Source organism: Oncorhynchus nerka, linkage group LG12 (genome assembly GCF_034236695.1).
Source record: "Oncorhynchus nerka isolate Pitt River linkage group LG12, Oner_Uvic_2.0, whole genome shotgun sequence".
NCBI classification, from domain to species: Eukaryota; Metazoa; Chordata; class Actinopteri; order Salmoniformes; family Salmonidae; genus Oncorhynchus; species Oncorhynchus nerka.
This window is the reverse complement of record NC_088407.1, coordinates 38,466,097-38,490,389: the sequence shown is the minus strand read 5'-3', so window position 1 is coordinate 38,490,389 and position 24,293 is coordinate 38,466,097. Positions and strand designations below refer to the sequence as shown.

General features: G+C 40.2%; 1 pseudogene; it reads left to right on the top strand.

The window, feature by feature from the left end:
• Positions 1–311: 311 nt before the first annotated feature.
• LOC115139087 (5-hydroxytryptamine receptor 2A-like) overlaps positions 312–24,293 on the top strand; it is a 106,223-nt pseudogene continuing 82,241 nt past the window's right edge.

Sequence of the window (24,293 nt, the reverse complement as noted above, 5' to 3'; positions counted from 1 at the left end):
AAAATAAAATGTATGTGAAAAAAGTTGTAAATATATATATATACACGACACGACAAGACGAGGACAAAAGACGTCTGAACTGCTATGCCATCTCGGACAACGATAATAATAATATGCATATATTAGTAACTGGGATTGAGGAGCAGGCCGTTTACTCTGGGCACCTTTCATCCAAGCTACGCAATACTGCAGCCATAAGACGTTACAACAAGGTGGCCCCTCAGGGGTGTGTGCTTAGTTCCCTCCTGTACTCCTTCACCCGGAACTGCGTGAGCACACACAACTCCATCATCAAGTTTGCTGATAACACAATGGTGGTATGCGGAAATGAGACAGCCTACAAGGACAGGGTCAGAGACTTAACAGTGTGGTGCCAGGACAACAGCCTCTGCCTCAACATCAGTAAGATCAAGGGGCTGATCATGGACTACAGAAGAAAGAGGGGAAAGCATGCCCCCATCCACATCTACTGGACTGTAGTGGAGCGGGTCAAGAGCATCAAGTTCCTTGGCGTCCACATCAATAAGGACTTAACATGGTCCACACGCACCCTGACAGCAGCTCTTCTCCCTCAGGAGGGCATTAGCCCATGGTTCATCAAAAGGTTCTACAGCTGCACCATTGAGAACATCTTGACTGACTGCATCAATGCTTGGTATGGAAAATGCACAGTCCTTGATTGCAAAGCGCTACAGTGGGTGGTGCGTTGACAGCCCAGTACATCACAGGGGCTGAGCTCCCTGCCATCCAGGGCCTCTATATCAAGCAGTTGCCAAATACTTCAGCCACCCAAGCCATAGACTATTCACTCTGCTACTGTCCAGCAAACAGTACCGGAGCATCGGCTCTCGGACCAACAGTCTCCGAGACAGTTCTACCCCGAAGCCATAAACATGCTAAATAGCCATATGACTCCTAAATTGTTATTTAAGTGGTTACCCGGACTATCTGCATTGACCCTATCTGGCAATGACTCTATGCACACTCACAAAACTTTATATACACTACCGTTCAAGTTTGGGGTCACTTAGAAATGTTTTAGCCCATTAAAATAACATCAAATTGATCAGAAATACTGATCAGAAATGTTATGGAATATCTACATAGGCGAACAGAGGCCCATTATCAGCAACCAACACTCCTGTGTTCCAATAGCACATTGTGTTAGCTAATCCAAGTTTATCATTTTAAAAGACTAATTGATCATTAGAAAACCCTTTTGCAATTATGTTAGCACAGCTGAAAACTGTTGTCCTGATTTAAAAAGGAATAAAACGGGCCTTCTTTAGACTTGTTGAGTATCTGGAGCATCAGTATTTGTGAGTTCGATTACAGGCTCAAAATGGCCAGAAACAAAAAACTTTCTTCTGAAACTCATCAGTCTATTCTTGTTCTGAGAAATGAAGGCTATTCCATACGAGAAATTACCAAGAAACTGAAGATCTTGTACAACGCTGTGTACATTTGAGTTTAGGTTTTCAGTATAGTTGTCTAATGATGGTGGGGCATATTATTCTGTTTTAATGTTACTCCTGAATCGCTATTTTAAGTATAATAATATTTCTTTATTGTATTTTTAACAGAGCTGATATTTACTTTCACCTACAGGTGAAATCTCTCATTGATACAGAAACAGATGGGTGTGAACAGTCACAAGAGGGGTATGAAATGTTTTTTTCACAAGAGTAGTGCACTGTGCCTTTACTAGTACTGTATTAGCAGATCAGGTCTTCAGCAGGGGCATATTTATTGTTCTGCGGTAATGATAGAAAACAAAATCTGGGAATATTTGGCCAGGGAATCAACATTCTGGTGGGTCTCAGGGAATTTAAAACAGTTAGGATGGGAGACATTTAAAATTGGATTAAGTGAAGTAGCAGCAAATATGTTGAATGAGCAACTAATGAGCTTGAAGAGCCTCACAATTTTGATGAAATTACCGTATATCTTCCAATCTAATATGGCTATTTACTTTATTTTGTAGCTATTCATCAGAAGTGTGCTTTTTGTAAGTAGTTAGGCCTAACTGTCCTCTCCAAGTTAAACTGGAATTTAGCCTGAAAATATTTGAGAAATATGATTGGTTGATTATAGGGCTATGACATTGGCCTACATCTTGTGCTGCACAAAATATCAGATCTCAACAACAATTGGAGAAGTATTTAACATCACCACATCCTTATGATATACAGTACCAGTCAAAACTTTGGACAAACCTACTCATTCAAGGGTTTTTCTTTATTTTTACTATTTTCTACATTTGTAGAATACTATTGAAGACCTCAACATTAAGAAATAACACATATGGAATCATGTAGTAAGAAAAAAGTGTTAAACAAATCAAAATACATTTTATATTTTATATTATTCAAAGTAGCCACCCTTTGCCTTGATGACAGGGTGGCAGGTAGCCTAGTGGTTAGAGCTTTGGGCCAGTAACCGAAAGGTTTCAAGATAGAACCCCCAAGCTGACAAGGTCAAAATCTGTCGCTCTGCCCCTGAACAAGGCAGCTAATCCACTGTTCCTAGGCCGCCATTGTAAGCATGTGTTCTTAAATGACTTGCCTAGTTAACCTCTTGGGTAGGGGGCAGTATTTTCACGTCCGGATAAAAAGTGTGCCTGTTACTCAGGCCCAGAAGCTAGGATATGCAAACAATTATATTTGGATAGAAAACACTCTAAAGTTTCTAAAACTGTTAAAATTATGTCTGTGAGTATAACAGAACTGATATGGCAGGCGAAACCCAGAGGACAAACCATCCTCCCCAAAAAATATTTCAGCCTACCACTGTTTCCAATGGCTGTCCTTCCAGATTGCAGTTCCTAGGGCTTCCACTAGATGTCACCATTCTTTAGAAAGAGTTTCAGGCTGGTTTTTGGAAAAATGAGCCATAAATTATATTTTTTCTATGTGGCTCCCATGTTTCCAAGCGCGTGGAAGAGAGCTTTGGTATTTTTCTCCGGTAAAGACAATATAATAGAGATTTCAAAAAGGCTTTTCGGCAAAAGCAAACGATGCTATTATCTGAAGGTAGCACCTCCGTAAACAAAGAGAGAAACCATATTTCAACCCTGCAGGCGCGACACAAAACGCAGAAAAATATATATAAATCATGCCTTACCTACGAGCTTCTTTTGTTGGCACTACAATATGTCCTATAAACATCACAAATGGTCCTTTTGTTCGATTAATTCCGTCGATATATATCCAAAATGTCCATTTATTTGGCGCGTTTGATCCAGAAAAACACCGGTTCAACTTGCGCAACGTGACTACAAAATATCTCAAAAGTAACCTGTACACTTTGCCAAAACATTTCAAACTACTTTTGTAATACAACTTGAGGTATTTTTTAAAGTAAATAATCGATAAAATTGAAGACGGGATGATCTGTATTTAATACAGGAGCAAAACAAACTGACGCTACCTTTCTGGTCAAGCGCCTCTATCTAACAGTACACTTAACATGACCCTCATTTTGAGCAGGACTAGGAACTGCAAGAAGGTCCCTTAGAAATCTGGATTCCCAATGAAAACCCATTGAAAATATAGTGACCTCAACAAAAAAAACTGAATGGTTTTTCCTCTGGGTTTCGCCTGCTACATACTGTAAGTTCTGTTATACTCACAGACATGATTCAAACAGTTTTAGAACCTTCAGAGTGGTTTCTATCCAAATCTATCAATAATATGCACATCTTATATTCTGGGGATGAGTAGCATGCAGTTGAATTTGGGCATGCATTTCATATGGATGTGAAAATACTGCCCCGTCACCAAGAAGTTAATGCCTGTTCCGTTCTTCTGGTGTCTCTCTCCATCATATTATATTATTCTGTTGCTGTCTTTGTGTCTCATCTGGTGTGTCTCTCTCAATCATATCCTACTTTTCTGTTGCTGACTCTGTGTCTGGTGAGTCTCTTCAGTTTTGCAATCCAAAGCAGTCAAGGAGATACTGGTGTAGCTTAACTTGTATTGGGCCTGTGTCTGGGTCATGAAAAATCATTGTCTTCCCTACCATTTGCCCCTGACTGCTGCTGTTCTTATCTGTCCTCCTCCTTGGCTCATCTGAAAGGTAGCAATGTAGAGGTGGAATATGTAATTAGTTACTTTTAAAGGGCAACTGCACTTCCTGATTTGGACTCGTTTTAGACTTGGTTCATTAAGAACAGCTAGCGGCCATGACTGAATTCAAATGTGAAGTGTTATTGGGATGTGGTTTGATGTGAGTGCCATTTACATTGCGATGAAGTCACGACCACACGTCTCACAAAACTCACTTTTGGGCGATACTGACTTTATAACCAAAATTGTCATATTACTTTGTAGTCAATATTGACAGTAGAAAAAATGTTTCACTCAAATTGATTCCACATAGGCTGTTTTCTAAATTAGAAGTTGTTTTTTAGGGGCAGTTTGTGACGATCGTCGCTGGAATGAGGTGAGGACCAAAGCGCAGCGTGGTAAGTGTTCATCATATATTTATTAAACCGAGAACACTAAACAAAATAACAATGGAGAAACTAAACTAAACAGTTCTGAAAGGTAACATACACATAACAGAAAATAATCACCCACGAAACACAAGTGGGAAAAGGCTACCTAAGTATGATTCTCAATCAGAGACAACTAACGACACCTGCCTCTGATTGAGAACCATACCAGGCCAAACGTAAAACACAACGCAGAAAAAGGAACATAGACAACCCACCCAACTCACGCCTTGACCATACTAAAACAAAGACATAACAAAAGAACTAAGGTGAGAATGTGACACAGTTTAAAGTTACTGTATACTGACACAACCAGAGCAATTCAAGTGTCCACATAACACAACACAAAACATGACCAATAGGAAGATACATAGCCCCTAAGCTATATGAACATAAAAGGACGAGACAAAAAAGGATAGAAAAATATAATAAGACCTCAATGAATAATTTCATTTCGTCAGCTCTATCAGCTAATGTGACATTTTTAGATTGCATAACATTTGAGGACACATAACTGTAGGGCGTATGTATTTTTATGTGTTTTTCAACTACAATCTAACCACAAAGCTCGCCATCTTTTCGCCTCTCTTTCTGGCTGCCCTGCCCACACCCTTCTAGGCTCAAGTTTGTTTATTTGTCATATACACATGATATACAGTACATGGAGCACACAGTGCAATGAAATGCTTACTTGCAGGTTAACCTCTCGACAATGCTACAATAGAAAACATGAGCAGCTAAGTGAATAAAAAGACTACAGAAAAAACTCAATGAAATAGTGGGAAGATTACACACATCCTTAGCCAACTACATTTAAACTCAGTTTTTCCACAATTCCTGACATTTAATCATAATACAAATCCCTGTCTTAAGTCAGTTAGGATCACCACTTTATTTTAAAAATGAAATGTCAGAATAATAGTAGAGAGAATGATTTATTTCAGCTTTTATTTCTTTATTTCTTTTATTTCTTTCATCATTTCCAGTGGGTCAGAAGTTTACGTGCACTCAATTAGTATTTGGTAGAAATTGCCTTTAAATTGATTACCTTGGGTCAAACGTTTCGGGTAGCCTTCCACAAGCTTCCCACAATAAGTTGGGTGAATGTTGGCCCATTCCTCCTGACAGAGCTGGTGTAATTGAGTCAGGATTGTAAGGCCTCTTTGCTCGCACACACTTTTTCAGTTCTTCCCACAAATGTTCTATAGGATTGAGATCATGGCGTTATGATGGCCACTCCAATATCTTGACTTTGTTGTCCTTAACATTAGCCCTATTGTAAACTCCAGTCTTGACATGGACATGCCAAACGTAGTCAATAAGAAAGATTCAATTCACTAGGCTATTGATAAGGCCTAAAAAGACAGTGTATAATTCTAATTGAATTTGAATAAAATCAAAACAACAACTTGTTTTAAATACAGTTATAGGCACCATCATTGCTCTCTGTGGGCGTAGGCCATTAATACAGACAAGGCAACTTAGATTATGGAGAGTTTGACGCACATCCACACTTTTCACAGGAGCTGGCTAAAGATCCAATAAAGACAAAGGGGGAATGTCCACTCACTGTTATACTGCTCGCAAATGTAATGTTTTATAAACAACATGGAACCATGTTACAGATTTGCACTTCTCCAGAAATAGCAGACGAAATTGCATTGCATTCAAGGCATTTACATTCTCACCATAAACCCACAGAAGGTGAATATTGCTAATAAGTTGTTAAATAATAAAAATAATAATAATTTTTAAAAAGCCATTTGTATTTTAAACCAACAACATTTCTAAATAGGATAGGGTTGGGAGCATAATATCATAAAAAAGATTACTTGCTCCATGAGCATAAAGCAATGTGTGCAGCCTAAGAGCTCTTTGTCAGGAGGCGTGGATGTTTCTCCTATCCATTGAATATAGTTTATTAGTGATAAATGGCATACAATAAGTCTCATCTAGTTTTTATTTGTGGAAGGGCTTCAACATGGAAATATTAATCTATATACATTGCAATCGCATTTACAAAATTTGAAATGACCCAAACGCTATAATAAGACAAGCCTACCATCACCATTGATATTGCCTGTTACTGACTTTACCATGTGAAAGGTAAACACACGGACACGCAAACAGCCTGCAATTTGACCGTTAGGTCCAACAGATGAAAGTGGAAGATGCACTCTATTGTAATATCTTGGTGTTTCTAAACAGACTTCAGAAAGTCACTGACACCTTTTATTCAATGGGAATTGCACATACTGTAGGCCTAATGAGTCCAAACTTTTCACAGAAGCTTCATGGATAAAAATGGCATCCGATATAAAGAAAAAAACAGGAATGTCTTTTGACTGTTTTGCTGCTAGTGTTATTATATGAAAACAGTTGTTACAGGCTACTGTGCCTCTGCTGGCAAAATCGATGCCAAAACCAATTGCATTACTGCTAAGCCCAGCATTTTGTGAGTGGTAGTCTAAAAATAATATTATATTATTATATAATATTTTTTTTTTTACAATCGCTAGGACCCATTTCTCAATACTTAGGTCACTTCTTCAAAACTCTTCAGACAGTTCTCCTAACCAACTTTGAGCTTGGCACCACAGTTGAATTCACATCCAAAATGCACTAAAACTACCAAAACGCTTCATACATGTCTCAAATCAACTCATTCTTCCATCACCCAACAATCCCACATTGTCACTCAAAACAATGACCAAAAAAAATTAAAATTAAAAAACACTTTACCATTTAGAATTCACTGCACTATATGTTATAGGAATGAATCAGACATGATGCAATATTCCATATGTTTTGTAATTTTTTGGTCAGAGTGATTCCAAAATACAATAATTTGTATATACACACTACATCTACCGATATAGAAGCAATGCTAGTCAACCCTATCTTCTGCAGTTGGCCACAGGTTCTCATCAACATCACATCTTATGTCATCTTGGGCAATATAACTAGGAAATAATCTTTTGGCATGTCTGGTCCATCCCTGGCAATCTTCTGCAGGTATGTCTAGGCATCCAGCATTCATTGCGTCCAGGAGAGACATTCGATCATGTGACTGGTGGTCATAAACCTTCCAACTCCATGAGGAAAATAATTCCTCTATGGGGTTGAGGAATGGAGAGTAATGTGGGAGGAAAAGTGACACCATCCTGAGTTGGGCTGCAAACCACTCTGTGACTTCACTGGAGTGGTGAAATGCCACATTGTCCCATACAAATACAAACGTTGGCCGATTTCACCTCACTGCTACCGTTTCATCACCTGGCACAACCCTTCCATAGAGGTAATCCATGAATGAAATGGGAGGCTCGGTGTTATATTGCCCAATTAGTGGTTTGTGTAACAGCAATCCATTGCTGCACACATGGTGATGTTGGCACCCCTCTGGCCCGAGACATCCACTGTGGCTGTTTTCCCAATCACATTCCTTCCTCGCCACCATGTTTTGGCCAAGTTGAAACCAGCCTCATCCACAAAGATGAATATGTGGGGTGTTTGCCAGGCTTCAATCTCCATGACTTTCTGATAAATCCACAAGGCATCATAAGAGTCAGGCTATTACGGTAGTTTACATTATACCTAAAATACATGCCATTGTGTGCCTCTGCCCTGTTTGGTTTTGATCAAACCAGTTCTGTATTTTATAGCCATCTTACCTGGACATATTGGTTCCTGAGTTTTTTTACTCTGTCAGAGTTCCTCTCAAAGGGGACAGTGTACAACTGCTTCTTCCTGACTTGATGTTGTTTCAGGAGTCTAGAAATAGTTATGCTTACATTGTGAATATTTCCAAATGTAATGTTATCTGCCAACACTCTGTCCCAAATCTGAGTTTTATGCCATGGTTTCTGATGACCATATCAATGATTGCAGTTTCCTGCACAGGAGTGAAAAATCCTACCTCTCCGCCTGTGGGAGATAACCATTGGGACCTAAGCAGAAATACAAAATCAATTACACACAAGTGGGTTTGGAGTCTTTGCTCAATTTACTACTGTAATGTGCATTTCACTCAGATGCCCTTGCAGAATGCACATCTTACCTGTTGTTTTCCCGTAAATTTTTCACAAAAGATGCCTCTGAGCGTTACAGATGTGGCTGCACTCTCAGACCAGCCCCTCTGATAGACCATGATTTAAAAATATTCCTCCACAATCGCTAAATGAATCATCCCACAACAATCTCTGTCTCACCTTTCCAATCAATTTATTCTAAAATTGTGTGTACATCTGTATATCTAGACTTAGATTTAGCTTTCCCTGACTTAGTCGCCATAATGATTGATATATAAACAGCTGAGTATGCGCATTTACCAAACAATGCAGTGCGTAATATGTGTTTCTCCTTCCGGTATGAAACTTCAATAGCGAATGACTCTTTACGCTGGAGCTTACTACATGGGTTGGTCATGCAACACATAAACATGGCATATTGCCGTTTACCTCAGCTCATTGGCTATCTACCCAGCTAGATTTCAAGACGATCAGTGGTCATTGGGTTAAAAGACAGTCATTCAACCAAACAGCGGGCAAATCATTGGTGCACAATGATGTCATGACTTGTTGTCTTCAAATCGGTTTCTTTCAGTCAATACGTCCCGCGAAATGGCCTATCAGGTTTGATTGTGTTACAAACAAACCAGTTGATTGCAGTGAAACCAAACATGACTGGAAAAGTCACGTTCTGTGTGGGTTATTTACCTGGAATGTGTCGTCGAAAATAGAATGAGACGGAATTCACGACACAAGCGGTTCACAAAATGTTTTGTGTTAGGCTATAAAAATGGATTTTATCAAACAAAAGATCATTCATTGTGTAACAATGAGCATTGGAATTGCAAACAGACGAAGATTGTCAAAGGAAAACAATTTATTTTAATGCAGTTTGTGATCATGTTACACCTGTGCTGGTTAAAATTGATTTTTTTATTGGGCTCTATGCTCAGATAATCGCATCGTATTCTTTCGCAGTAGATCCTTTTTTAAATCTGACAACGCAGTTGGATTAGCAAGATGCTAGGCTTTCGATACATGTGAGCCACTTGTATTTTCATGAATGTTTAATATGACTATTTATGTAGCGATCACCGTATGTTGTGGAATTTCAGCCCGCTAGCGGGCTGCGTGCGCAGGGAGGTTAACAGAGTATCACTATTGTAAATTTAAACCTTTCAATCAACACTACCTTATCACTCACCATTGTAGCACAGAATGCTTACTACAGTTCAAGAGTGTCCAACTGATCATGATAAAGTGTAACAACTTCAAAACATATCCATAAGAGTATTTGTATCAGTGAAAACTTTACATTTTTTCCAGGTTCTGCAACAGAAGCAGGATGACCAACTGTTGAAGCACTCTTATTATGAATAAAAATGCATGCATTGCTCATAATGGCAACTACTGTATACCTATGATAACCCCTATCTCACATAAGTCTCCATTGTCTCTCTGATTAGGCTAGAATCATATATAGAGGCCTACAGATTTCAGATCTGTCATTGGTCATACAATAATTTATTTCTTATTCCTCCCAGTAAAATGTCAAGAGTGTCGGGTTAGCAGTGCCAAGGTAGTGCTAGCTGCTAGCTCTGGGGGCTAGGGTAGAGGTTACACTTCATCAGATGATCAGATGTTCCGTTACATAATTAGCAGGCGGCTAAGAGTTGTTACCCTCATTCCATCACATTATTTTTACATCACACATTGTTCTGTTTTCCTAATCAGTCTGTATGCTCTTGAGGTCTTTGAGGGCTCATTGACTGTTTCTCCCCTCTCTGACACGTCTCCTAACTGATTGCACGCACGGAACTCCAGGCCTGAGGTGTTGAATGAGAAACAGAGAGAGTAGTAGGGTCTGGATGCAATCCAAGCTACTGATGGCCTGTGTAGTTGGCACTGGAATTATCATCTCATGCCATCTCAACACTCACAATGAGACAAACGATGTGTCTCTCTCCCAGTCTCTCTTTATCGCTCTCCCTCCTAATATTCAACCCTTAGCAGCATTTATTATTGCTTCATGAATCTTCCTTCATGATATTCTGTGCGGTGTTTGGTTGGACTGGGCTGGGCTCTCCAGGCTGCATCTGTACCTAGCTGCAGCCGAATGCTTCCCAAAAATCCCGCTTATCAGTCTGCAGAAGAAAGAGAGAGAGGCCTAATATATGTCTAGAGAGCTGGGAGGAGTCACTGTCTATACACACACTAACCTACAGTATTCTCTACAATCTTACGTGACAGTTTAATGCAAGTTGACACGCAAATATGTGACCCGAATCAGGAAACTAGGCATATGTCGCAAGTCACGACTACACAGGAGAACTGTTTAAACGTAAAAAATACTTTATCAAAATGCATTTTTTGGCATCAGACAAGAGACTCATCCAAACACCATTTGGCTAACGACATTCAGATATTACACGTTTCTAATTTTCACAGAAAGTGGTTTCATTTCAAGTGTACTGTTAGTTAGCTAACATTAGCTGGCAGGGTCACAAGCTAACGTTGTGTATGATCTTATTCTTCGTATCTCAGACACATTTGCATGACTAGCTACAGACATAGAACCTGGTTGGTTAGCTTCCTGCAGATTCATGCAGGGTAGTAATGTCATGAGTTGTGATTATGGTCCATTATTTAGCTAGCTAGCTACATGTCTTAACCAAAGACTCAACAAAGTATTTTCCTTTCAAGTTAGTTTACTGTTAGCTAGCTAACGTTAGTTGGCTGGCTCGCTAACTAACGTTACATCATGCGTTTGGATTAATTGTTTACCTAGCTAGCTACATTTCTTAACAAAAGGCTCTCATCTTAGTGTGCCAGAGCGAAGAATAACTGATGAATTTTAGAACGCTCAACACCCGTTGAATATGTCCGGTGTCAGTCAACGTTGGCATCAAAGCAAAACTAAATTGTTGCCAGCAGCACTGTTAGTCACCAATGCTCTGGAAACCACGAAACCTGCCTAACCAGCTCTGCTAGGGTGAGTAATGTTCAGTGAGCTGTTCTCGCTCTTAGATGTCTGGAAGTAGCTGGCAAGTTCGTACAGAACACACGGATCAACCCTTAAAGAGATGGGTGGGGCTAAGACTTTAAGAGGGTGGAACAATGCTGAATGAGTTTAGACAAACCAGGGCACTCCAATAGTGGTAACCAAATGTTGAAAGACATTTTCTCAAAAGTGAGTCTACAGGTTGATCAACATTCAAAGCGGTATAACTTTCCCATTGTTTCCTCAATTGCAGTGTATGATATTCCATTTTGTAGCTCTGAATCTACTTTTATCCAATGTAAAAAACAGAAATTCAAATGTTGCTACATAGGAGAGAATCCAGGTGGTGAGTTACATATAATTTACCGCAACACCACTGAATATGTTGAGAGAAAAAAAAATCCACTGCAATAGAACCTGGCAAGAACCCACTACCATTACACCTTCCCATTCTCACCAAAACATTCTGTCTATGGCACATCCCTTCCCCGGCCCAATAACAGCTGCCATCTAACCATAGCCATGGGAAGTCGTTTTGAGTAGGGGGTGTTAATAATTGAAAGAAAACAACCACAAAAACTTTATAGTAGAGCATTTTTTTGCATCTATGCTGACTAACAATAAAATACAATTCCTAATGTAGCCAAAGCATAGCACAAGCTAAGGTAACAATATCAATGCAGCCTAAATTAATTTAGCTCATGGCTGTAAGCAAAGATGCCTGTTGTGAACAGGGCGCACATTTCTTTGTACTGCATATTTACAACAGGTGTGTCAGTGAGAGGTGTTGTAAAGATAAGAAACTGTTTCAGGTCCATGGACAGCTATGCCAGCCATCGCAGAGAAAAGCGATGACCTCGATCTAGCACCAGCCCTGTGTTGCTTGCTATTGGCCTAGTAAGCCTAATTGTTTGACATGGAGCAGGGCTACGAGCCAACGGTGAGTGGGTTCCATGTTCCTTATTTTATATTCTTCCCATTCCTTTCCAGCATGTTCTGAATTGTAAACCAATAGAAAGGAGAAGAGGAGAGAGCGAGAGAGATCTGAATCAACTCAAACTAAACTGTCTATCTTGCAACAGAGCGTGTGTCTGTCTCCAAACCCCTACAGCTGAAAAGATAAGAGCGTAAATCATGAGTGCACTGCTTACAAAACAGAGCTGAGAGCTCTCCATGCAAAATTGGGCTGTTGCCACCCAACTAAATCTAGAAAGATGGAATCACTTACCACCAAAACCTTCCACCAAAGCACAAAATCACTAGAAATAAATAGTTCAAATCACAACTTTGGTCAAGAAGAGAAAATGAACAGTTGGCTACTAAAATTAGTCAACACTATACTATCCACAAGCTATTGCGCACAAGAGTACCCAACACATCAACATTGCAATTATTACAGGTCCCAGTTTTGGGACTGGTGCAGCAGATAATAGTTCCTGCAACAAAGGATAAATTATGAAACAGGAAAACGTGGCATGTCATTCAAAGGTTCTCTTAATTATTTTATTCAACATTCTCTCAAGTGCAAAACATATATTTTTTTTTTCATTGTATTTCAATGTTTAGTTTCTTTAAAGTGCATTTAATAATTTGCCTCATAAATCCCTGACATAGGATTTCATACACATACAGTGGGGCAAAAAAGTATTTAGTCAGCCACCAATTGTGCAAGTTCTCCCACTTAAAAAGATGAGAGGCCTGTAATTTTCATCATAGGTACACTTCAACTATGACAGACAAAATGAGAAAAAAATATCCAGAAAATCACATTGTAGGATTTTTTATGAATTTATTTGCAAATTATGGTGGAAAATAAGTATTTGGTCAATAACAACATTTTATCTCAATACTTTGTTATATACCCTTTGTTGGCAATGACAGGGGTCAAACGTTTTCTGTAAGTCTTCACAAGGTTTTCACACACTGTTGCTGGTATTTTGGCCCATTCCTCCATGCAGATCTCATCTAGAGCAGTAACGTTTTGGGGCTGATGCTGGGCAACACGGACTTTCAACGGGGTTGAGATCTGGAGACTGGCTAGGCCACTCCAGGACCTTGAAACGCTTCTTACGAAGCCACTCCTTCGTTGCCCGGGCGGTGTGTTTGGGACCATTGTCATGCTGAAAGACCCAGCCACGTTTCATCTTCAATGCCCTTACTGATGGAAGGAGGTTTTCACCTAAAATCTCACGATACATGGCCCCATTCATTCTTTCCTTTACACGGATCTGTCGTCCTGGTCCCTTTGCAGAAAAACAGCCCCAAAGCATGATGTTTCCACCCCCATGCTTCACAGTAGGTATGGTTTTCTTTGGGTGCAACTCAGCATTCTTTGTCCTCCAATCACGACGAGTTGAGTTTTTACCAAAAAAGTTCTATATTGGTTTCATCTGACCATATGACATTCTCCCAATCTTCTTCTGGGTCATCCAAATACTCTCTAGGGAACTTCAGACGGGCCTGGACATGTACTGGCTTAAGCAGGGGGACACGTCTGGCACTGCAGGATTTGAGTCCCTGGCGGCGTAGTGTGTTACTGATGGTAGGCTTTGTTACTTTGGCCCCAGCTCTCTGCAGGTCATTCACTAGGTCCCCTAGTGGTTCTGGGATTTTTGCTCACCGTTCTTGTGATCATGTTGACCCCACGGGGTGAGATCTTGCGTGGAGCCCCAGATCGAGGGAGATTATCGGTGGTCTTGCATTTCCTAATAATTGCTCCCACAGTTGATTTCTTCAAACCGAGCTGCTTACCTATTGCAGATTCAGTCTTCCCAGCCTGGTGCAGGTCTACAATTTGGTTTCTGTTGTCCTTTGACAGCTCTTTGGTCTTGGCCATAGTGGAGTTTGGAGTATGACTGTTTGAGGTTGTGGACAGGTGTCTTTTATACTGATAACAAGTTCAAACAGGTGCCATTAATACAGGTAACGAGTGGAGGACAGAGGAGCCTCTTAAAGAAGAAGTTACAAACAAGAAATAAGACAAAAAACAGAACTTGAGCATGCATAACTATTCACCCCCCTACGTCAATACTTTGTATCCAAATCTGGCTTTAAACTTCTTCACAACAGTATCTCGGACCTGCCTTGTGTGTTCCTTGTTCTTCATGATGCTCTTTTAACGGACCTCTGAGACTATCACAGTGCAGGTGAGACTTGATTACACACAGGTGGATTGTATTTATCATCATTAGTCATTTAGGTCAACATTGGATCATTCAGAGATCCTCACTGAACTTCTGGAGAGAGTTTGCTGCACTGAAAGTAAACGGGCTGAATAATTTTGCACGCCCAATTTTTCAGTTTTTGATTTGTTAAAAAAGTTTGAAATATCCAATAAATGTCGTTCCACTTCATGATTGTGTCCCACTTTTTGTTGATTCTTCACAAAAACATACAGTTTTATATCTTTATGTTTGAAGCCTGAAATGTGGCAAAAGGTCGCAAAGTGCAAGGGGGCCGAATACTTTCGCAAGGCACTGTATATATACGGGACATGACAAGACAAGGACAAAAGACGTCTGACTGCTATGCCATCTTGGTGACAATTGATCTTGTTTGTGTACTAAATATTTCAGCTTTTTTTCTTTCTGTAATTCACATTGGGTTGCATTCCATGTCTGAAAAGTACAGTAAAATAAAGCTTGATTGGATTGATCTGTAGGTATCTCAATGCTAATCTCTGTCCTAGGCCTGCGGGACCATACCAACGTGTTCCATGGTGGCAGATAGCAGTTTCATCCTGTTTGGCTCCTTCGTGGCCTTCACCCCCCCTCACTATCATGGTGGTCACCTACTTCCTCACCATCAGCACCCTGCATACTGAAGCTTCCCTCCGCCTGGACCAGCTGGATCCCCGGCCCAAGTGGGCCGCCACCCTGTTGCTGGGCTTCTTCCCCCAGGCCTCTCTCTAAGATTAGCTCTTCTTCATGCGTTCGCTAAGTCGCGACACAGGAGGGTTAGGAAGAGGGGTCAGCAGGGCCAAGGTCGCCCAGCGGTTAAGCCATCACACCATGCAGTCAATCAGCAACGTGCAGAAGGCATCCAAGTTCCTGGAATCGGTCTTATTCCTGTTCGTGGTCATGTGGTGTCCCTTCTTTATCATCAACGTACTGTCGTTGGTGTGCGACCCAGTGAACTGTGACCCGGAGATGGGGGAGCTGCTTAATGTGTTTTGTGTGGGTGGATACCTCTCCTCAGCCGTCAACCCTTTGGTATACACTGTTCAACATACAGTGGGGCCTTCTCCCACTACATACGCTGCCAGTACAGCCCGGAAGGGAAGCTTTTGCAGCTCATACCGGTCAACACTGTCCCTCCACTGGCCCACAACTCCACTCACATTAAAAACATGGTTCGTTTCGGGGGTGGCTCTCTCATAGAAAACCATGTGAATGCAGCTGTGTCTGTTCTAATTAGCTCATTGACTACCATTGCAACAGAAAAAAATTAGTAAGTGGCCGACAAGTGGGATGTCTCGCTTCCTTTCCTGTCTCTGCTCGTAACACCATGCAGCAGTGCCTCTTCAACCGCAGGAGGCTTAAGAATTTCGGCTTGTCACCAAAAGCACTCACAAACTTTTACAGATGCACAATCGAGAGCATCCTGTCGGGCTGTATCACCGCCTGGTACGGCAACTGCTCTGCCCACAACCATAAGGCTCTCCAGAGAGTAGTGTGGTCTGCACAACGCATCACTGGGTGCAAACTACCTGCCCTCCAGGAAACCTACACCACCCGATGTCACAGGAAGGCCATAAAGATCATCAAGGACAACCACCCGAGCCACTGCCTGTTCACCCCGCTATCATCCAGAAGGCGAGGTCAGTACAGGTGCATCAACCGAGAGACTGAAAAACAGCTTCTATCTCAAGGCCATCAGACTAACATTGAGTGGCTGCTGCCAACATACTGACTCAATTCCAGCCACTCTAATAATGGACAAATCGATGTAAAAAATGTATCACTAGCCACTTTAAACAATGCCACTTAATATAATGTTTACATACCCTACATTACTCATCTCATATGTATATACTGTACCATCTACTGCATCTTGCCTATGCCGTTCTGTACCATCACTCCTTCATGAAGAATATGTACATAAAAATACATCTCTTTACACTTGTGTGTATAAGGTAGTTGTTGTGAAATTGTTAGGTTGGATTACTCATTGGTTATTACTGCATTGTCGGAACTAGAAGCACAAGCATTTCACTACACTCGCATTAACATCTGCTATCCATGTGTATGTGACAAATACAATTTGATTTGACGTGTCAAATATGTTTTGCAATGACAGAGTAAAAGGAGTGGAATGTTGGCTTAACAGACACTATATACAAATCTACTGTCTTTGTATATACAGTGGGGTTTGAAATTATTGACACCCTTGATAAAGATAAGCAATCACTGAGCTATATTGTATGCTCAAAATGTGGAAATTATATTATTTTATTCTAATACAATTGCTCAGAATAAATGTTTTTCTTCTCAAAAAGGTAGTGGTCAAAATTGACCCCCCCCTAAAGATTCTTATAAATAAAGTAGTCAAAAGTCCAGTATTTGGTCCCATATTTCTAAACACACAACGACTCAACCTTGTGACTCTACAAACCTGTTGAATCCATTTGCAATTTGTTTTGTGGCCAATAGAAATTAATGGTAAAAAGTGGTAAAAAATGTGTTGTCATTGGAGTAATTAATGTGGAGAAATTAAATGAATAGTAATTAATGTTAATTGTCGACTAAACCTGGGTCAATGGAAAATTGCCTAGTGAGGCTGATTGTTCTCCATCCTCCCGATTCTGTAAAGGTTATCCTCCTCTTCGTCTGAAGAGGAGGTGTAGCAAGGATCGGACCAAGATGCGGCGTGGTATGTGTCCATGGTTGTTTATTTAAAAACATAAACTGAACACTCAATGAAATACAGAACAAAACCGAAACAGTACCTTGTGGCAAACAGACACGGAAACAATCACCCACAAAACAACAGTGAAACCCAGGCTACCTAAGTATGATTCTGAATCAGAGACAACTAACGACACCTGGCTCTGATTGAGAACCATACTAGGCCGAACACAGAAAACCAACCTAGAAACACAAAACATAGAATGCCCACCCAACTCACGTCCTGACCAACTAAAACAAACAAATAACACAAGAACTATGGTCAGAACGTGACAGATTCAGAATTATCTGTAATCATAGCAGCATCCACATTAATGTGATGTCATTACATTTATTTGCGACAAATGATGATGGAAACGGAGATTTTCAAATAAATAATGATTTACAAATCATTTAAGGTACCCAGGATGCGTGATAACACTGTGTAACTATAAAGCTCCACTCCACAATTAATTCTACTATAAAAAAAACAATGTTTATTTTGCAGGACACGGATTGTCCTTATTTTCAAGAATGCCTGAATTGCTTCATCATGATTTTCTGGTTGGCTGGCAAGTTTCACCATCCAATTATTTCAGATATACAGGAGTGCAAGTTTCACCATGGCGATACGTTGGCACATGGTAATTATTAGAATATGACAAATATCAGTCAATTATTGCATTGTATCCATGCTGGCTTTCGCAGGATACTTGAGACATAAAACAGATAGGTGGGAGGGCATACAGGTTGTCAACATTTTTCATGCGCAATTTGCCTAAATGGGAAGTGGAAAAACCGCAACATTTTGATTCATTTTTTTTAGGTGTGATGTCATTACGTCCAGCTGTTTTCATCAACAAAAGATAGTTCAATTGAAATGTACCCTAGCAGGCAATTGTCACATCTATTTTCTATGCATATTTTCTAAATGTCTACAAACAGTCACAGATGAGGAATTTAATTAGGAGAAAATATTATGGGTGATGATTAGTCACTCTAAGACTATTTTATATGGCTAATTGGATGACTCCGCATTCCATTTAATGTCACATTATTACTACACTGAACAAAAATTTAAACCCCAACATGTACAGTGCTGGTCCCATGTTTCATGAGCTGAAATAAAATATCCCAGAAATGTTCCATAACCACAAAAAGCTTATTTCTCTCAAATTGTGTGCACAAACGTGTTTAGAACCCTGTTAGTGAGCCTTTCTCCTTTACCAAGATAATCCATCCACCTGACAGCTGTGGCATATCAAGAAGCTGGTTAAACATTATGATCATTATAACAGGTACACCTTGTGCAGGGGACAATAAAAGGTCACTCTAAAATGTGCAGTTTTGTCACACAATGCGACAGATGTTTCAAGTTTTGGAGGAACTTGAAATAGATATGCTGACTGCAGGAATGTCCACCAGAGCTGTTGTCAGAGAATTTAATATTAATTTCTCTACCATAAACCGCATCCAACGTCATTTTCAAGAATTTGGTAGTACGTCCAACCGGCCTACAACTGCAGACCATGTGTATGGCATTGTTTTGGCGAGTGGTTTGCTGATATGAACATTGTGATCGGAGTGCTCCATGGTGGCGGTGGGGTTATGGTATGGGCAGGAATAAGCTACGGACAACAAACACAATTGCATTTTATCGATGGCAATTTGAATGCACAGCATAAGCGTGACGGGGTCCTGAGGCCCATTGTCGTGCCATTCATCCGTCACCATCACAATAATGAACAGCCCCATGTCGCAAGGATCTATACACAATTCCAGGAAGCTGAAAATGTCCCAGTTCTTACATGGCTTGCATTACTCACCAGACATGTCACCCATTTGAGCATGTTTGGGATGCTCTGGATTGACGTGTACGACAGCATGTTCCAGTTCCTACCATCATCAAGAAATGTCGCACAGCCATTGATGAGGAGTGGGACAACATTCCACAGGCCACAATCAACAGCCTAATCAACTCTATGTGAAGGAGGCAAATGGTGGTCACACAAGATACTGACTGGTCCACAGATGCATATCTGTATTCCTAGTCATGTGGAATCCATAGATTATGGCCTAGTCATGTGAAATCCATAGATTATGGCCTAAAATTCATTTCAAATGACATATTTCCTTATATGAACTGTAACTCAGTGAATTGCTGCATGTCACATTCATATTTTTGTTCAGTGTGTATTCTGGGAATGTTCTAAAAAATGAAATTCTAAACATGAACAAGTTCTACATTCTGTTCTCGGGAACATGAACATTTTCCATAAAAACCACAAGGAAACTTTAGAAACGTTCATTGAACGTTCTAAGATTGTTGTCACGCTCTTCTGTTGTGACTCCATCATAGTCCGTCCCATGCATCCCCAATACATTTGTAGTTCAGTTTAATTTATGTAATGCTAGCACATCAACCCTCAATGAGTGAAACAGACTGTGATACTGAACTATTAACTATAAAAGTGTGCTGTTTTCTGTTGATTAATACAGCTTGTGTCATAAAAGGAGGTCCAAGGCAGGTTGCATACACGGAGGAACCAGGGAATCTGATCACAACATGGATGCAGTGGACAGATAAGAGACATTTTATTACCATGTGTAAACACAACAAGTGATCGGATGATAACAACCACTTGTTAATAAATGGTATAACCATGGCTGGAGAGGGAAATATAAATAATATAATAAAATAATAATAGAATGTGGAGGTGGCGAGGCTGTGGAGTGCACTTCAGACATGGGCTTTAGACTTGTTTAATTACTGTTCACCTGGGCCAAAAGCCTAATGGAGGAGTTGGACAGAGGCCCAAACAAACAATGTTCCTGCTCGGATTTAAGTAATCCCCCAAGAGTCGATGTTAGCATAATACAAATATATCCCCATAACAAATGTGTCTGTTTAAGCTAGAGATATCCATTTTCTTGCATGGCTGTGTCTCAATCCACCACATCCACCAATTCCGGGCTTCCGCATCTGAGATGGAACGGCGTAGAGCTACAGAGGTGTTTGTCAGACAACTAAATGGTCTGTAGCCTCCAAATGGTTTGGGCTCAAAACAAATAAAAATCCACATTCGAAAGCATAGACTCTCATGAAAACATGACCGTCGTAGAGCAAAACTGACCACCCTCACAAGACTTGTCTGAAGGTTACCCGGTACCAGTTTAAAAAAAATGGAATTATGGAAGTACAGATCTTAATTTGATCACCCTGTTGCAGGATAACTTGCAGGAAATGTAAAACGTGTAGGGTATTTGAACTTTAAAAAGGCTTCTGAAGTTTGTACTGTAATTTCCACTTTGAAATTTCAGACTTGATTTTCCCTTACAAAAAATGTCCCTTTATAATTATAATCCACGTAATAATTGACATTTCCTGTTTCTGCAGGATTATTTTCCTACTGTAGCAAACTGGCTCAAATTAAGATCCTACACCTGTACTATTGTGCCAAAAAAGGGGTTAAATATCAGTCAAAATAAATAAAAAAATAAGTTCCTAAGCCAGTGGTTCGCTGAGTCAGTCGCAGGGGTTCGGCGGAGGTCAAGACACACATCCGACTCATGATTCGTGATGACACGCTCCGCTTGGCCATCATTGGCTGCAAGTGATCACGCTACATCGCTTGGCCTATCTGTGCTGCAGGGAATTTGGTGCGCTCAGTAGTCGACTTGTGACTGTCGTGATGGTACTTCTTGTGATTTCTTTCTTAATATTTGAATCCCTTCATACTTACTATGTCGAACAAAAAAAGAAAGTGGTCGGATGAATATGTACAATATAGATTCACATGTATAACGGAACGTGATGGGAGTCAATATCCTAACTGCATGATGCAATGCCAAGTTGAGCAATTCTAGTCTAGCACCGGCAAAACTAAGAGAACACTTCCTTAACCTGTTGCGACGAGCCATCCCGGATAATATTTCCTGATCAAACTGGCTAATTCAACTTGCTGGGCAGATGTTCCTTTTCCATTTTACCAGGTTGATGTGAACCACATCAGTCTGGATTAGTTAGGCATGATGGTGTGAATAACAAGTAAGGCATGAATAATCCAACCGTAGCAAAGTTCAAGTGAAATACACAACAGCTTGTGTAAGGTAGGATAACCAATCATTATTCTAAGATTTAAGCTATTCCTAGACAGATACATTATTTGTAACATACCCATGACTGTCACATACTGTATGTGCTTACTGTGTCCAGAGCTAATTTAGTCAATACATTGTTTGACCAATAAAAATAAAAACCTATAAGACACAGCCTACTTAGAAAGTGAACAATCCACACCTACCATATCCAAAGATAGGACATTTACACTGAGTGTACAGAACATTAGAAACACCTGCTCTTTCCATGACATAGACTGACCACTTGAATTCAGGTGAAAGCTATGATCTCTTGTTAAATCCACTTCAATCAGTGTAGACGAAAGGGAGGAGACAGTTTAGTTTTTTTTAAGCATTGAGACAATTGAGAATGTGTGTATTGTGTATGTGTGCCATTCAAAGGTTGAATGGGCAAGATAAATACAGTGTTTGTAAGTGCCTTTGAACGGGTTATGGTAGGAGTTGCCAGGCGCACCGGTTTGAGTGTGTCAAGAACTGCAACGCTGGTGGGTTTTCATGCTCAACAGTTTACCATGTGTATCAAGAATGGTCCACCACCCAAAGGACATTCAGCCAACTTGACACAACTTTTGACACCTTGTAGAGGCCATTCCCCAACGAATTGAGGATGTTCTGAAGGGTGAAAGGGGGTGCAACTCAATATTAGGAAGAAGTACATACACTGTGATGAGTGTGATTCTCAGTCTTTAATTACCAAACAAAATACATGTGGTTGAGGATAAATGAGGGGATTTGTCGCTGTGAATAAGCACCTTCAGTCAAGGAGAACACAGAAATCATCTTTATGTTAAAGAATGTACACTCGGGCATTCATCACTGCACTGTCAGAGCTCTGGTGAGGATCATAAAACTCTGAGAATGCAACATTTTGAACTGCCTCGTCTGACGTATCCTATTTCCCAAGATGAGCCTCATTCACCGAAGGATGATAACTGCAATTAGTGTAGCTTGTTGCAAGTCAGGATGCACATTCAGGCACATTCAGTGCTGGATTCCAACACAGTTTGTCACTTGCTCAAGAAGTGCTGATCATTATCCTTCGGGGGGTATTAGAGAAACTTTTCTCTGCAAGGTCTACCTCACTCGCTAGACGGCCTGGGCCGTGTTGATCATGTAGTTATGCACAATTAAACTGAAAATGGTCATCGGATTGCTTACGGTTCTCCCTTTGATGCGTTCAATCACATATTTGTGACCATTGTTGAGTTGTCCATGCAGCCTACCATCATAAATATGGTAGCACTGTCTGAAAGGCATCTAAATAATAATTTGTACTGATGGGAAATAAAGGTCTTCACAAATGTATTAGTCAATTTAAACTTTTATTGTAAAAGATAAATGCGAACTTCCTCATCCAAACATCACACGGAAAACATCCATATCCAAACTCATTCCATAAACCAGTCTAAATAACAGTTTTTTTTACCCCCTTTTTGTGGTATCCAATTGTTAGCAATTACTATCTTGTCTCATCGCTACAACTCCCGTACGGGCTCGGGAGAGACGAAGGTCAAAAGCCATGCGTCCTCCGAAACACAACCCAATCAAGCTGCACTGCTTCTTAACCTGTTGAGACTCTAGGGGCAGTATTTTCATTTTTGGAGAAGAAAAATGTTCCCGTCAGGACAAGATGCTAGAATATGCATATAATTGACAGCTTTGGATAGAAAACACTCTAACGTTTCCAAAACTGTAAAGATATTGTTTGTGAGTATAACAGAACTGATGTTGCAGGCGAAAGCCTGAGAAAAATCCAATCCGGAAGTGCCCCATATTTTGAAAGCGCTGCGTGCCAATGAGTCCCCATTGAGCTGTGAATGTGCTATGAACCAGCTTACGTATCTACGTAGTTTTACACATTTATGTTGAAGAATACCCGTAGGGGGCTACATTGCGCAAGTGGTCACATGATGCTCCCGGAGAAAATCTTGCAGGTAGCAATTTTGAAAAACACCTTGAGGATTGATTCTAACCTCTTAAGTCGACCCTCTACTTTTTCGAACATTGTGTTAAAAATCATTTCAGCGCCCTGCTACTCATGCCAGGAATATAGTATATGCATATGATTAGTATGTGTGGATAGAAAACACTCAGACGTTTATAAAACTGGTTAAATCACGGCTGTGACTATAACAGAACGTGCGTTTCATCGAAAAGTGCAGGAAAATCTGATCACTGAAAATGGAAAAATATATCAATGCGCCACTTCAACCCATTGATAAAGGTGAACCACATTAAATGGGGCCGAGGTTGCAATACCTACAGCTTCCACACGATGTCAACAGTCCTGTCATTTGCCTAGGATTTTTTTCTTGGTCAAACTGACGCAAGGCAGAGCCTTTCTTCCGGTCTCCGACCGGATATTTTGGTTGAGATTTACCCGGACATTATTTCCAGACGTACAGCTATAGAATATACATCGCCTCGTGATCAATTTGATCGCTTATTAACGTTTACTAATACCTAAAGTTGCATTACAAAAGTATTTCGAAGTGTTTTGTGAAAGTTTATCGTCAACTTTTTTAATTTAAAAAAATGACGTTACGTTATAAAACGCTATTTTTTTCCTTGATCACACAGTCTTCATAGATCGATATCTAGGCTATATATGGACCGATTTAATTCGAAAAAAAGACCCAATAGTGATGTTTATGGGACATCTAGGAGTGCCAACAAAGAAGATGGTCAAAGGTAATGAATGTTTTATATTTTATTTGTGCGTTTTGTGTAGCGCCGACTGTGCTAATTATTTACATTTACATTTA